Here is a 15129-nt window from a genome sequence, read left to right as displayed (position 1 = left end):
CCTTAAAGCATTGCCCCTCTGTCATGCCACCCTGCCTTGGAAGCACCTGATTGTGGACTGAAACCTCTAAACTCTGTAAACTACATAAACCTTTCTTCCTTTAAATTTGGTTTTTGGGTATTTTGTCTCAGCAACAAGAGAAAATTAACCAACACAATAAATAACAATAAGTAATGCAAGGAAGAAAAGAGAGAAGCATGATTTATAAAAAAGAATATCATCTGGTTATCAAGAGCAGGTTTTGGGTAAAATATTGATGCTCATTTCTTTGCAGACTGACAATGCAAACATTCATATAATCACTAAAATATGAGCAATATATAAAAACAAGAGAAAGAAAAAATTGAAACATTAATTCAATAAAAATTACAATGGTATATAACAAGAGAGAATGGTAATTTGCAAATTAAAAATATCATAAAAATAATGTCAGGGAAAGTATAAAACTATTAGTAATGACAATACTGTTGATGGTTATATTTAACTGCTAAAAGATGGAGATTCACACATACATTGATTTACTAAATTCCATCATCTACTAGTTGAAATAGCTCCATTTTAAAAAGGAAAAAGAATTAAATGGAATATTTTAGGATGTGTAAAGGTAAATCTTAAAAATTATGGAAAAAGAGGCAGCTTATAACAGCAGTAATATCAATAAAATATATTTCCATATAAAATTTGTTTAATAAAAGACAAACATGGGTATTTCATAATAGAAAAATGACCTACGCAATGATTAATTTATACTTTTGTAGATCATGAAAGGAAAACTGATAGCTCTGCATGAAGTCCATGGCAAACTCAGGCACACTGAAGCCCTCATTTCTGTTATGGGAATCTCAAGCTCCAGTGGCACAACTGGTTAGCACACGGTTCTTAAATGTTACAATAATCTGTTACAGTGTTTCAAGCCAGTAAGAAAAATATGCAATTTAAGGATAGAAGTTCTGGAGCAATTGTGATCCAAGAAAGCAAAATTAATTCATTTTCTACTTTCATGAAAACAATACATTTAAATTGCTACAAGTAAACAAGAAAGGATAAACACAAAAAACACACTGGGGATTGAAGAGATGAACAGAATGGCAGGCTTCCTTAATGGCCACAAATGTAAACCACAAAGGCTCTGCTAATTTGACTATGTCACAAGGCAGAGTGTACTAAATGGATCCCATAAAATAAAAGAATCTCTTTGGCAATCAGCATAATAGCAGTAATAGTAAGGTGTATTTTTATTTTAATGTATACATTTAGGATTTAATAAGAATGCATTTCATATAAAAACATTTTCAAAAGCATTCTAAATCTATGCAGATATATTTATTTATGTCCTTAAGGGAGTAAGACATTTTTTCTAGGTTACAAAACAAATCGACTATAAAGAAAAAAATATATATGTTAAATGTGATTACACACCAATTGAAATATCTCGCAGCAAAAATGATCATTATTAAGTCAAAACACAAGTAAAAACCTGAGAAAATATTGTTTTCATACATTAGAGATGAGTTTTGCAATGCAAAATCTGTACAGAAATTAATTGGAAAACACTAAAAGCAACAGTGCAAATAAGAGTTTCACAGAAAAAATAAATACAGATATGGATGTGCATAGGGAAGCTGTACTGTTGTACTCACTTTTATAGGGCAGGAGTCAGTGTAGACAAAATTATATTTCAAGAATAAATAGGGACTGGGGAGATGGCTCAGTGGAATAAGTGCTTCCCTGGCAAGCACAAGGGCCTGAGTTCAATCCCCGGTTCCAGGAAAAAAAAAAAAAGAATAAATAATAAAAGGAAGGACTGGGAAGAGGAGAGGTGATGGTATCATTAGAAAACAAATCAACAGTATGTTTCAAACATTTGCATATATACCTTTCAATCTAAATCATTGCTGCTGGGATTTCCACCATTGATATAATTGCAAAAGAATGAAATGATAGACTTCTAAGGGCGTATCAATAGCACAGTGTTCATTTTCTGATAATAAAAATGAAACCAGTGCAAATAATAGAAATGTCCAAAAATGAACACTAAAGTCATCTGAAGAATGAAAACAAGATACAAGAAAGAATTAACATGAACCTAATTATGAAATGAAATATGTATATATATTGAATATATATATATATACATATACATACATAGTTAGCTTTGTGTTTACTTATATACAGATTTTATATGTACATGTAATATTCTGTATTCGTATGTGTGTTTTCATGTATTCCCTCAGTATGCAGATTTCCAAACAGTTGACTATATACTACTATTGTGTGAGTTTTATCTTTGAGGAAAAGTATAGTCCTGTATCACATAGCAACTTTATGGATATTCAGACTGCATCTATTATAATGGCCCTGCAAAGAAGCGGAAAATATCCACCACCTGGTGATCTTGTCATATAATAATTGTACAATACCACAGTGCTTGTGGCAATCCTGGCGTAAACACAACTCCCCTGCCAATTAATTGTGTAGGGCAGAACACTTGATAATAATAAGTGATCATTATGCTACTGAGTAAAGTATATACCTGCTGTGTCATACTAAACAGTAAGAAATCATAGACCAGGAGCACTCTTATTCACCTTCTCATGCCCCGTCTCTTGATTGTACCACAAGGCCATGCCAAGGATTGACTTGTACCATGTAGGTTTAACTACATTCAATGAAGCACGTGAAATGATGAAATCTAATGATGCATTGCTAAGAACATAACCCCAACGTTATGTCACACAGGGCTGTATATTCCAAGTATGAGCTGTGGAGTACAGGAGAACTTCAGGGTTAATACTTTTAAGTTTGAAGTTCTAAGTCCATGTTTTATTTTTAAGTACTTTCAAAATAAGCCACGCCATGGCAGTAATGGTCACAGCTTGACATGGAGTCTTAATTTATGAAAAGGACCTGTACAAACTGGATAAAATTGGTAAGAGAAAAAGAAGATGTGCAAATAGTTCAGCAAAGAAGATTGTTTTCAGCAATGTCAAACAACAAATCTCCAATAAATGATGGAAAAGCCTCTGTTTTACTGCATGGAAAAAGCTAGAATGAATGTGTTTACTGTGGCATAATCAAAACCCTATCTGACTCCAAGGTTCTTATGCAGACACAGAACTTGCTCTTCCCCCTTCTAACAAATTAGTTTAGAAGAGAAACTCAAAGGTCTTGATGGTCCAGCCACAGAAGCCATCGAGAGGCCTCGCCAGGCAACCTGGACAAGATGAGTCTCCATTCCCCAGCTGCACCTATGTGGGTGCGGCGTTAGCCAACTGTTCTGCAGGATCACAATGTTCTACAGAAATCGATAACCACTAGGTTGGTAACTCATTCCAATTTTACTTAATTCATAATTTAATTTTCACCATTAGTTCCATTTCTGCTTTGAGCTGTGAGAAATGGAGGTCTTTTTCCAACAGCCTGGATAAAGGTTAGTGACAGAAAGAGCCTATCGCATGCTTTTTTATTTATTTATTTATTTATTATACTGAAGATGGAATTCAGGACCTTGCACTTGCCAAGGAGGTGCTTATGCTTTCTCTACCTGCCCAGCCTTATGTGCTCTTTTTATTGATAGTACTCAACACATATTTTCTAAATCTTTTCTTTCAAATATTTGGATTATTGGGCCAGCAAGATAGCCCAGCTGACTAAGTGCCTGCTTAGACAATCACAAGGACCGGAGTTCAATCCCCAGCACCACATGCTGCACCAGCCCCACCCATGGATGTGCTTAGCAGGCTACCAAGACCTGGCACAGTGGTGCACACCTGTAATCTCAGTGCTGGGGAGGCTAAAAACAGGAGAATTACTGTGAGTCCAAACTGCATAGTGAGACCCTGTATCAATTACATAAAAAATGAAAACAGTTATTTGGATTTTTGCTATACAATAGAGTCATTTTTACTCATACCATTTTGGTCCATAAACACAAATGTACCATCAAGATTTATTATTTTGAACCTATTTTCTTTCTCTCATAGTATTTCATTTCAGCATCTGCATTTAGTTTGAGATTTAAAAATATAATAGATATGGCAGAGAAGATAGAAAATGGGATCATAAAATAATGAAAACTAAAAGAGAAAGAAATAGCACAAAAAGCAAAGAAAAAGGGCAAAGAATATAAACCAGTTACAGAGTGGCAGATAATTAAATTATATCTACAATCATATTAAACATGGTTTGTTTAAATAAGCCCAATTACAAAATAGAGAATGTCAGCATATGTCTTTTAAAAATCCAGCTATATATTGTATGTAAGAAACACTTTAAGCATAAACAAAACAGAAAAGATAAGAGAAAATGGATACAAAAAAATATGCTCCATGTTAACATTGATGTGAAAAAGCTAAAGTAACACTAAAAATTTCAGATAAAGCTTATTTAAAACAAAATTATCACTGGGGTCAGAGAGATACCTCAGTAGAATAAGTGCTTGCCTGGCAAGTGCAAGGTCCTGAGTTCAATCCCTGGTACCATGAAAAAAAATTAGCAGGAAAAAGCAGGTTTGAAAGGTGTCACTTTTCTAGTAATAAATGGGTCAATTTTCCAAAACCAATAAAATAATTATGAACCTGACCAAAAAGCATCAAAATATGTAAAGAAAAATCTTTAATGAGCTAGAAAGAAAAATAAAGCTACTGTATTTGAAGAGTTCATTCTCCATTTATAATAATTCCCTCATCCAACAGAAAACTCATTAAATATAACTAAACAGTACACTGAAATAACTGCTGTTTGCTTAATGTTTGTGTAATACAGTAGATTACACATTTTTCTCAAACTCACATGCAAAATTAGCCAACATAAATAACCTTTTTAAACCACATAGTATACATTATAAAATTTAAGTAAATAAAATTATAAAAGTATGTTTTCAGATTACACTAGAATTAAATTGGAAATCATTGAGTAAAAGACAGTTGAAAAATTCCAAAATATTTGGAGATTAAACAACATACTTATAAAAATGCAATGGTCAGAAAAGAAGTCAAGAGAAGTGTTAAAAATACTGTGTAACTAAATTAAAATGCAATTTATCAAAATTTGTGTGAGACAATGATTGTAGTTATTACAGGTAAATTTACAGTACCAAGCTATTATATTTAAACAGAACAACCTAAAATCAATAATATATATTCCCATCTTGGGAAATTACAGAATAAAGAGCCAATTAGATCTAAAACAAGCAGACATGCAATAATAAAGAAATCAAGAAAAACTTTCATGAAACTGAAAATAGAAAAGTAATAGTGAAAAATCAATTAAAAGCAAACTTGATTCTTTCAAAAGGTAAAAATGTTGGTCCATCTCTACTTAAGCTAAAAGGGGTGGGGTGGAGTAGGTGACAAAAATAACTCAAATTACCTAAAACCCAAGTTAAAAAGGGGGAGGGTATTCCTCCAGGTCCCTTGGTGGGGGGAGGGAACAGGTGATTAAGGGATCCTCTGAGTAATTTGATGTTCTCAAATTTGATAATTGACATGAACCAAATTCTAAAAATACACAAACTTACAGAATTCACAGGGAAAACATGTTTCCCTCATAGTCCAAGCTCTATTAAAGCAATAAGATAAGGCTATTAATAAAATAGATATGATTTGGGATGTCGAGGAATTCCAGGAAGACTCTGACAAATGAATCTCTCTGTAGGACAAGTGCATAAATGAGCATCAGTGGGAAGGTGTGGGTGGAGGTAAGGGGTGCTGCCTAAGCAACTCTGGAAATGAGTGAAGTCAGCAAGACTGAAGAGAAAAGGAAGGAGGGTAAGTGCTGTTGGGCTGTCATACTACGTAATAAGGAGATATATGTAATCAGTTATTGTGATTCTGATATATATCACTATATATTTTTTTTCTGTGATTGAGTAGTTAAGTACAGGGGTGGTAGATAAAGGGAACCAGGCTTTTTCCCTAGTGGGGTGAGAATTTATAAATAAGCAAAGAGTAGCAGCTGGAACCCATGTGGTAATGGGTTAAGGCTGAGTAGAGGGGACATCAACATGAGTTTATGTTTAGGCAAATGTAGCTACATTTTGAAGATCTGTCTGTGATCTCTAACTACAAAGAGGGCTGCACTAAGCCATCTAAATATAAGAAGCACTCCTGGCTCCCAGAGCTTGTTTCAAAGTTGTGTGCAGTGAAAGGAATGCAACTGGAGAAATGTGTCATTCTAGGGTTGGGACAGGCAGTACATAAAATGAGCCTGGAGCACCCAGTTGAGCTCAAAATCAACAACAAGGAACTCAAAAGGTGATAATGAATTGACAGGCGAGGTCACAGTGGCAGCACCAACTAAAAGATGTATCAGTGGCCAGAGCAGGATAGTGCAATCACGAAATAAAGATGCATCTAACTCTTTAAATCAAAGTAGAAAACAAATACCAATGAATTTATGCTGATGCAAATGGTGAAATAAAAACAGTAATGGGGTAGAAGAAACAGACTCTTTGGAGTAGTATCCAAAGACATTACAGTCCACCATCAGGGTAAAACACTCCAACTCTGTATTCCTTAAACATTGTCTCCCCCTTTCTCAGAGTAGTCTGTGCAAAGTGAGAGAGAAGGAAAGGCATCTTTATCATGGACAAACCTTACAAATACTACCTTGGACAGAGGAGAAGGTCAACCTCAGCAGTGACAAAGAGTAATAATAGTGTATACCCTTGACCTGATGTGCTGAATTGGCACTATGTTGTCTTTCTTTGACAAACTCTTAACCCAGTGTAATCAGGAGAAACCCACTAGATTCCAATAAAGGAGCATCATACAACATACTGGACGAGTACTACTCCAAATGGTCAAGGTCAATGAAAATAAAAGCTGTCACACTGTGACAGCCACGAAGAGCCAAGGAACCACAGGTAAGTGTCCAGTGTTTTCCTGGATGAGTTCACAACAGAAGCAGCAGTTTGGTCAAAATCTTAGTATATCTGAGTCAAGCATAGATAGGAATAATGCATCAGTATTGGGTCCTTGAATTTAACAAATGGACCATACTAGTGCATGGTGTGAAAATAGAAGAAACTGTGGTCAGACTGTAGGAGAACTCTTTGTAGTATCTTCTCAACATTTGTGTCAACAAAAAAGAATTTGTGTAGAAAACAAAGTCTGCTTAAAAATATCTTTATAAAAAGGGAAAGGCAATTTAGCGACCAAGGGCAGAATTCACCTTCCCTTTCATTTCCTGGGGATCTAAGTTCTATGCTCCAAGAGACACAGTCTGTTCAAAATCTTAGTATATCTGAGTTTGGTTGGTTTTTTATCAGTCCGCCCTCTGAGTTGGCAAACCAGTCTGCCTTCTGAGTTAGCTTCTATGCTCAGGATTACAACCATTGAACTCTATTCTTTCTCCTGAAAGCACTGATTATAATTTCTTCAAAAAACACATACAGTTCCAGTTTACACAGAGAAGGTCTACCAAGCCCCATCCACCAGGGCAGGCCTACAGTGAAATTTAAGTGCTTAGATCAGTGGCAGTCTGGGCTTTCCTCCCTTATGACATCATCTGTATGAGACAAAGGCTGGAATGTGACCATGAACTTTCCCTAGCCCACTTCATGACGCGTTGCATGCATATGTGTTGATAAGACCTCATTTAGTATAACACACAAAGTGTCACTTTGACAGTGATTGAGATATTACAATCCTCTCACTGGTCCTTTCAGCCTAAGTGTCAGTGATTTCCAATTAAATATCTTTCTAGCTTCCAGACAACACTGTGAGTCGGGCAGTAAAGGCAGAAGGAAAGACATTTCAGAACAGTTTTCAATGTGTGTTTCTCCGCAGTGCTGCCAGCTCATCTAGGTCTGTATCAAAGTTTTCATTGCCAGTCTGACTTACAAGCCCAGAGAACGGAGAAGTGGAGTTATGATGATTGGTTCTCAAGGGCAATTTCATATGAATTTCAAAGTGCAATTAATTCAAAGCAACTTGACCACTGGTACAGATTTGAAAATGTTTGTACCATACTCAGCAGAGAAATTCTAATAATGGCAGGATTTGGCACATCTCCAAAGCAAAGGAACAGGACTTTGAACCCACCTTCTCCTTACACCAATAGCCTGTGTGCCATAGGGTATGGGCCTTGCTGTTTTTAACATTCCACATATGTGAGGTTACTGAATGAGTATCTGCTACTTAGAAAACTCTCTGAATGCCTAGAGAGCAAGGACATTTTATTACAAAAAGTATAAAAACGAGATATAAAAAGTAAAGCCATCTTATGAGAATTTTGATTCCTAATGCTGACTTATCACATACCTGGTAATTTTTAGATGCTGCTTGATAATTCCTAGTGTTGTGGGCAGCTGAGTCAGAAGTAGTACAGGCAGTTAGAAAGGATTAGGCCCTCAGAAGGAGCCACTATGGAAAACAAGATACCTTGTAACTGTGAAAGAGAGACACTTCTGCTGTGGGCAGACCTCAAGACAAAAGATCAAACAAATGCCTACCTCCCCAAGGATAAAAATCAGGGATTGATACTCTAAATAGGTCTCTACCACCTTGAGGAAGCCAGGAACTGCGAGTTACTAACCCAACCCTCTCCAGGAAAAACCTCTGTTTTATATTAAGCCTGCTTGCTACTTGACTGGAGTTCCCATTTGAGCCCAGATTTAATCAATTTTACCTGAGCAACTGTCCCTGTAATCTTGCTTGACCAGAGTTTTGTCCCACCTCATGTGTAAATTCCCATATTTTCCACCTTAGACCTGCCTTACTTCATGATTATGCTCTATAAAAATCCCTAGAAGCTACAGACTCCTGGGTAACCATGCTTCCTCTTCTGTCCCTGTCTTGGACAGAAGCTTTCTTTTCCCCATTAAATATATTCTGCTCTTAACCTCCATTGTTCCTTAATTTCATTCTTCCCTTTGGGAGAACAAAACTTGTTTCTAGTATCTTTTAGGTTGGGAAACTCTTTCCACTATATCACTAGCTATTCCACCTACATTCAATGAAGATATGAATATGTGAGTCTATATTTAATTAATAAGTTAGAACTTGGTATTTCAAGTAAGAGATTAGATTTTTAGATTAGAGCTATTCGAAATTAACTTTAAAGCTATGAAGAAATTACTTCATCTCATCTACCCTATCCAAGTTCAACAAATCTCATCCTCAGCACTCAGCTCAAACATCATGTTAGCCAGTTCCAGATGTAATTTTTCATTCTGTGACAACATTTGGACGCAACTTAGCTGTAGTAAGAAATAGTATGTGCTTCTATAGCTCCCGTTAGTATTGACCTAGGACAGAAATAATCTATATTTTAGGCTTTCTATGTAGTACCCAACAGAAAAGTATTCAGTAAGCAATGCTGAATAAATATATGCCTGGGTAACAATAATTAAGGTTATTGAATTTTTATTTTTCTACTTTAACATGTAAAGGTTATCTTCTAGTTTTTCCTCATAGATGTTACTCCCACCCACAAACCTATTTTTCTTCTGAGGGTTATTGGAATAAAAAGTGGGAAGAGCTATATGATTTTCTGTCCTCAACTCTATAACTTAGTTCATTTTTTTCCTTCATTTTAAAAGGAAAGAAGTCCCATTCACTGCTTTCCTTTTGATCTTAGAAGCAGACAGAATTGTCACTCCAGTCTGCTGATGACTCTGAAAGTTATCAATTATCCCAAGTAGGATCTACAGGCTTGTAAGGCTGTCAGGGTCTCTATCCATCTTTCTGTCTCTGTCTCTGTCTCTGTCTCTGTCTCTGTCTCTCTGTCTCTCTGTCTCTCTCTGTCTCTCTCTCTACCTCTCTCTCTGTCTCTCTTCATCCATCCGTCTGCCTGTCCATCTGTCTATCTGTCTGTCTCTGTCTCTCTCTCTCTCTGTGTTTCTGTCTGTCTGTCTGTCTGTCTGTCTGTCTGTCTGTCTGTCTGTCTCTCTCTCTCTCCCTCTCTCTGTGTCCTGCTCCCACTCCCCCTCCCTCTTCAGCATCTCCAGAATATCTCACTGCTTCTCCACACAAGTGTTACACATCTTTTCAAAGGACTATAAAGTGAAACCCTTGCCCATGAATGTTTAATGCACTTAAAGGGATGGCAGACATAGACAATTCATTTGTTAAAGAGTGCCATTTGCACAGAATTTCAAGTAGTTAACCTGGAATTCAAGATAAAACAAGGACAGCTTTGCAGTGATAGGATAAGCTCTGAGGTTTTTTTTTCTCACAAACATGACAGTGTGCCTGGGTGGCTGTGACTCCTGTCCTAATGCAAACAAGTGCCAGCAATGGGAGACTTGATGATGGATCTGGGTGTGGTGAATTTCCTGAGGGTCACATTTGCAACCTGAGCACGAACTCTGGACTGGACTTGCTCTAAACTTCTGACATTTAAGGAAGGGTAATACTCAGTCTTGGAAGTTAGTTGAGCATTTTAGAACGCTTAACAGAAATCCAGACTTGTGCCCACTGGATTCTGGCAGCCTTGTCCTCAAAAGGACACAGTGAGGGTATTTACTACCATTGTCAAATGTCTGGGGAGCAGAGGGGTAGCCCTGGTGGAGATTCACTGAGTTCCAAAGATGTGGGTTTACCTCTGTCACTAGCTACTCTACCCGGAGTAATGCTCAAACTCTCAGCCTGTTTCTCCTCTCTTTGGCATATTTTGGGCATAAATTAAGTACACGTTTTTAGAATAGAAACAAGACAATAACATTTTTCATCATGATGCAGTGTATGCACTCAGCATGGAACATGCTATTACACATTATTACTATTTCATTTACCACTGCTATCATTGACATTAGTACTTCCTCATAGCCCTTATTAAAAAAAATGAGCTTACAAAGGAAAAATGCTTTCTCGAGTGTCCAGAATATTTGCATTTTAATCTGCTCCCAAATATTCTTAGTCACATATCAGATTACTAATTTCCCTAAGAATAACCATTTCTTGGCCTCCAAGTGCAGATTCCCTCTATGCTTCTCCTCACATCTTCTAAGATAGCACTAATGGGAATCAAAGGTTCTTAAAAATTTTACTTCCTTTTTGATGGATTATTATTATCTAACCCCCATCATTATTTTCTCTCAAAACTTACAGCATGGAAAATTGCTGTCAAAATGGCATTTGCTTCCTGTAATAATATTGTGAACCAAGAGAATCAGCATATAATTCACAAACAAGAAATTTAACTAGAAATGTATTACTGAGCACTGTATTTTACTCTTGAATTAATTCTTGCAAAAGTCAAAGAATGCCATTTCCTGCTGAGAAATTAGCAAAGCAAAAGTGATAAAGACGTCATAACAAGGACATAGAGGCTAGGCCTGTAGAGATGCCTGGGGTAATGGAGAGGGTAAAATCTGTCATCTCTGCCTTCTTTGCTACCTACCTCTTCCCTTAGCACTTTGGGGCAGCTCTCTGCTCAGAGTTACTTCAAGACATGCTCTTCTTCTCTTAAGTGTTTGTTTAAAAGCTTGTAAGACACCAGTTTAAGAGTAAGTAAGGTATTTCCAAGTTTTGCCAGGAAGTTCAGTGTCTGGCTTTTACAACGTCTTTTTCCAGAATTCCCAGATGGACTACCATATGTCTCCATAATCCTTGTCTAAAACCAGCAGTCACCTCAATCCCAGGAAAAGCAGGGCCTGTCAGACATTCATGACGTGAGGGAACTGAGATCATCCTGGAGGCACAGGAGCAATCCTCTCATGAGAAACAGATTTTACCCTTCAAACAAGAGTTTTCTGACAGTCAGAAACAGTCTACAAACCATAACAGGCCAGATTGCATCTTGATCAGGATTACCTACGCTGCCAGCTGAGCAAGCCCCAGTCACACAAATCCCCAAACATTGCTTTTGGTGGCCTTTACTATGATACCTCAAAGGTTCTCACATCCCCTTAAAGTCAGATGTTGAATCTCTTCATCAGTCATTTTCCAGTGTGGCCAAGCTGACTAAAGCTCCTGTCTCTACCATTCATCTTCTTGATTGGTGTTCTGCAGTGGGTGGCCATGCTTGGTCTATTGGATCCTTCAGACCCAGGGCTTTTGTCATAAAAATCTAGTAATGATAAAACAAAATTGGCCATCACCAACATGGCCTATTGGCCCTGAAACTGACAGATGTCTGAGCAAAAGCAATTTGTTTAACTCATTCTGGTCCTTCAATTTTTTTCTGATGCTAGGGTCAGAACTCAGGGCCTTGTACATGCAGGAAAAGTGCTGTATCACTGAGACACATCTATAGCCTCCAATCTGGTGAATCTGCTCAGAGAGCTCCTTGCATCTAAGCCAATTACATGTAGAATGCAATGGCTTAGTACCTATAGCTCTCCACTACCCCTTTCTATCTTCCTGAGTGTTCTTAAATGTCTTCCTATTATATTTCTTATATCTGTTTTCTCCTTGACAGTCATAGAATGTGTAATCTTAGCAAAGCACATCATATGTCAGAGACAAAATATCTCATGTGTAGAGGAGGGTGCCAGAATATGCTACTGCAAAATGTTCTTTGACATACAGATTTTGAGCTAAAATCACTGAGAACCAGTAAATACACAAACAACTCAGCAGACCAGGGCACAGATTTTCCTATTGCATAAATGTCTCCCTCTGCTGTTCAGAAAGACTGCTCTAGCCAACTCTTACCAATAGTGCACCCTTACTAACCTTGTGTTTCATGGTTTTCCTGGTCACCGTCCCATGAAGTACTTCCTCCATTCAAAAGCCCCAGATTCCTTTTCTCTCAGCCTAATGTGATATAGAAGCTTAGAGTCTAAATATCCCCATATGTTACTAATTTGGGGGTGCCCCACATGGGAAATTGATGATGTCTATGCTAATAAACCTGTTTTCCTCTTGTAAAACCCATTTTTGTTATACAGTCCTGCTGAGAACCTAAAAGAAATACAGAATATATGGTCACGCTTTTCCCTGTTCTCATGCACAATGGTAGGAACACAAAAGATGCTATCCTTATACCCTTTCTGGGGCTCTGAAGAAAGGGCCCATTGAGACTCAAGCTTCTCTGTACCAATATCCAAAATGTGAGGTCCTGGTGGACTGTAATGAAAAGAGAAAGAAAAAAGAAATAAAGTCACAGCCCCCAAGGTCTTTCGCATGCTGGAAATGCCTAGCTGGTCACTTCTTGCTTGTAATTCTGATCATCGCAACTCTTAATCACATGAAGACGGGCAAAGCACAGCAATGAATACAACATTTTAAATTGTTTGTAACAGCAAACCATAGGAAAGACCTCGAATGTCTGTCTACTTGCAAGGTAATGCATGAAAACACTGTAGCGTGGCCACTTTGCGAACTACTATGTGACCACCTCACCTGAGTATGCGGCAGCTGTACAGCAAACAGAAAATGCAGTCATCATGTGCTAGACAAATAAGAAGGGCATGGTTCAGTGTGTGTGTGTGTGTGTGTGTGTGTGTGTGTGTCTGTGTGTGTGTGTCTGTGTCTGTGTGTGTGCACACGCATGCATAAGCACTCTGCCTGTAACACAATTCTGTAAAATGAATAGCAACTTGCAGAGACCCTTTCCTAAACTCCCTTGTTTCACCTTAGGCAACAGAAACCTTAGTCTCATCAAACAAACGCTTTCACTGATCTCCTCTACCCAGAGAAAAAGACACAGACATCAAGTTAGCTTAAGGATGCATTCCTGGGATGACCCCTGACTCGTAAGGTGCCTGCATAAAAACAAAAAGACACAAAACTCAAGGCTGGAGAGAGAACTTAAAAGTTTGTTTTAACCAGCAACTGATAGGCCATTCCTTTTTCTAAAGTACTCATGAAAAGCCTTATAAGTAGGAGCATGCATCTCCTCTGCCACAGGAGTTCTGTCACAAGGCCCCGAAGGCCATGGCTTTGGCGTGTTGTTCACAAAGGACAGGGGATTTGTCCCCGAGCTCCATGAGGACAGAGCACAAGCTCCAGCACTATTGCAGACCCAGCACCTGATGGCATGTACACTGATCAGATCTTCCCTTTGCTCCTTTTCAGCTTCTCACTCTGAACCTTCCCTGCCTGCTTTTCCCTTCCCTCCCTCATCCTTTGCAAGGCCCAGCCACTTCCTTTCATATGAGTTGACCCCTTTCCCTGTTTCCATGCTCTCTGATTGGTGGAAATCTGTCCTTGTTGCTTCCACAGGGTCCAGCTTTATTCATCTTGCACTGCACTAGTTGCCAAGTCACTGAAACAACCTCCATTGCCAGCCTTGTCTAAGGACCCTGGAGCACCCTCATTAGAACTCATTAGCCAAAGCATTCTTGGGTGTTTCTGCAAAGAACAATTGCCAAATATTGCCATGAATAAAAGTTGAATGAAATTTTGCTGGAAAGCAATTCTGATTTATGAATTGCACATTCAACCATCTAAGTCCATCTGGTATGTACATCATAATGGTGACTTTTTGGGTAATGAATTCTTAGAATCACAAATGCTGTATGAATTTCCATTGATGCAAGCAATTGGATGAGTGTGAATGACTCCTGTGTGATTGCTTATTATATTCAAATACTAGGTTTACACAGTGGCCTCTCTTCCTTCCTTTAGTGCCTCAGAATCTAGAAGCATAATCACACATGAAGGCAAAGAATCGCTACCACAGAAGGAATATTTTCAGTGTGGACTAGATAGGAATCTCTTCTCTTTAACTTAGTGTTTTGCAATACAACTCAGAAATTAAGACTTTTCAAAGAATCTTGGGGAAGAATTTGCATTGAAATTTATGTTATACTGTCCATAGAAGAGCTAGTGTTAGAAGGACGGACTTTGGTAGCTCAACTCTCATGCTTAGCCCTCGCCTCTCTGTACCCCAAAATCTGGAGTGGCCTGCAGGTTAGCTAGCACTCCAGCAATTTTAAGGCTCTGTTCTTTCTGCATGTTTCTGTCTCTCACTCATAGTCCTTTGACTACTGGATGATGCCCAGTGAAAGCCTGACCATATGCGAGCAGCCCCAGCTGCTTCACCTTTCTCTTGCTGATTTCTTCCTCTTGGCCTCAGCTATAGCAGGAACAGTCACAGCTCACCACACATTCCTCACATCCCGCTGATAGTGGTTGCATTTCTTTTTCTATGTAAATTTGCACAAAGCAAAGAGCATTGCATGCCTGGTGCTGCACACTATTTCTCATACAAAGCAAATATTTGGAAGTGTTTAGG

General features: G+C 38.0%; 1 protein-coding gene across 1 annotated transcript in view; it reads right to left on the bottom strand.

The window, feature by feature from the left end:
- The window catches only part of Nrg3 (neuregulin 3), a gene marked incomplete at its 5' end in the record, with an annotated part of 1166638 nt that overhangs the window by 13444 nt on the left and 1138065 nt on the right, over positions 1-15129 (bottom strand). The gene's annotated exons all lie outside the window — the stretch shown is intronic.

Source organism: Octodon degus, unplaced genomic scaffold (assembly GCF_000260255.1).
Source record: "Octodon degus isolate 3935 unplaced genomic scaffold, OctDeg1.0 scaffold00132, whole genome shotgun sequence".
Lineage (NCBI taxonomy): Eukaryota > Metazoa > Chordata > Mammalia > Rodentia > Octodontidae > Octodon > Octodon degus.
The sequence above is the reverse complement of the archived record's forward strand: the minus strand, read 5'-3'. Positions and strand labels throughout refer to the sequence as shown.